The sequence below is a fragment of the Heterodontus francisci genome, chromosome 8, assembly GCF_036365525.1.
Source record: "Heterodontus francisci isolate sHetFra1 chromosome 8, sHetFra1.hap1, whole genome shotgun sequence".
Lineage (NCBI taxonomy): Eukaryota > Metazoa > Chordata > Chondrichthyes > Heterodontiformes > Heterodontidae > Heterodontus > Heterodontus francisci.
In genome coordinates, this window is record NC_090378.1 from 4,424,129 (window position 1) to 4,426,344 (window position 2,216).

The following is a 2,216-nucleotide window of genomic DNA, read 5'->3' on the forward strand; positions in this document are numbered from 1 at the left end:
AGAGAGAGAAGGGGGGATGAGAGAGAGAGAGAGAAGGGGGGGATGAGAGAGAGAGAGAAGGGGGGGATGAGAGAGAGAGAGAAGGGGGGAGATGAGAGAGAGAGAGAAGGAGGGAGATGAGAGAGAGAGAGAGAAGGGGGGACGAGAGAGAGAGAGAGAAGGGGGGACGAGAGAGAGAGAGAAGAGGGGACGAGAGAGAGAGAAATGGGGGACGAGAGAGAGAGAAAGGGGGGACGAGTGAGAGAGAAAGGGGGGACGAGAGAGAGAGAAAGGGGGGACGAGAGAGAGAGAGAAGGTGGGGACGAGAGAGAGAGAGAAGGTGGGGACGAGAGAGAGAGAGAAGGTGGGGACGAGAGAGAGAGAGAAGGTGGGGACGAGAGAGAGAGAGAAGGTGGGGACGAGAGAGAGAGAGAAGGTGGGGACGAGAGAGAGAGAGAAGGTGGGGACGAGAGAGAGAGAGAGAAGGGGGGGGACGAGAGAGAGAGAGAAGGGGGGACGAGAGAGAGAGAGAAGGGGGGGACGAGAGAGAGAGAGAAGGGGGGGGGACGAGAGAGAGAGAGAAGGGGGTGGACGAGAGAGAGAGAGAAGGGGGTGGACGAGAGAGAGAGAGAAGGGGGGACGATAGAGAGAGAGAAGGGGGGACGAGAGAGAGAGAGAAGGGGGGACGAGAGAGAGAGAGAAGGGGGGACGAGAGAGAGAGAAGGGGGGACGAGAGAGAGAGAGAAGGGGGGACGAGAGAGAGAGAGAAGGGGGGGGATGAGAGAGAGACAGAAGGGGGGGGGATGAGAGAGAGAGAGAAGGGGGGGGGATGAGAGAGCGAGAAGGGGGGGATGAGTGAGAGGGAAGAGGGGACAGAAAATGAGAGGGAGGGGAGGGTGGGGAGAGAGGGAGGGGAGCAGGGGAGAGAGGGAGGGAAACGGGGGGACAGCACAGAGAGTGGGGGGACGACACAGAGAGCGGGGTCGAGAGAGAGAGAGAGAGAGAGAGAGGGAAGTGGGAGAGGGCGCTATCAAGATCATTCCTGACAGATGGATGTCTATCCGGAATAGTCCACGTCACTATAAGTGTGCAGGCAAACATTGACTACTTGTGCAAACAAAAAAATGGCAGGTATCTCAGTAAATCAGTGTCCAACATAGTGACCAGAAAGTAAGTCAATAAATTAGTCTTCTCATTTAAAGCTTCTGCACCGAAATGTAACTTTGTTGTTGTTTTGATAGAAACATCATTTTTTAATGCCTTTATCATTCCAAAGTTGTCGCACCAGCCCCCTATGTTAAGACAAAAATTGTAATATGGCCCCCCACGTGAAAATGTTGGACACACCTTCTTCAAGCCTTTAACCTTGTGTTTTAAAATAACCTAGCAGCAAAAGTAATTCACATTGGCATTGCATACTATTTTGCTTGCTCGTTAGCTAATACAATTGTGCTGCTTTTCATTGATGTTTGTATGCTTACCTACTTTATTTATAGTGTTTCAATGGCATTAGATTGGTTAGATACTTGATATACAGATTAAATCACCACCATATCCGTGGCTGAGTCAATTTTGTCAAATGCCTATGTTGCAACATGTCGGTGCCTATCCCTACGTGGCCACAGTACTGCAGAGGCCTTGGACCCAGGCCCAGCGCTGGAACCTCAGACCTCAGGTAAGTGAGGCGGGGTTGCTGGGGCCAGTCTGGAATCCCCGACAAAATTGCATTGCGACAGTCGCTCTGCTCCCCGCCTCCCATCGTAATTCTATGGGCTCCCCATCTCAGAACCCATCTAAGACTTGCCCATAAAATTCAGCTACCTCTGTGTGAAGAAGCGCTTCCTGACATCACCCCTGAATGGCCGGGCTCTAATTTTGTTCTGAACTCTCCCACCAGAGGAAATAGTTTTTAAAGAATGGTGGACAGGCTCGAAGGGCCAAATGTCATCCGCCCGGTCATAACGTCATGACTGTACTCTTTAATTGTGGGAACATTTTATACAATCATTTTTCTTTAATTTGATGGGGCTCTGTGCACAAAATGGCTGCCATAAACACTTGTACAACAACAGTGTCAACACTGCAAAGCAATCCATTGCAAATAAAGCACTTTTGGTATATTTCTGAAAGACTTCACACAGCATAAGATTAATCCAAGTATATTCTTGCCTGCTTTCAGTGCACAAATGTTGGGAAAAGTGTTGTGCATCCGAGATGTTAACCCAATGTGATCTACC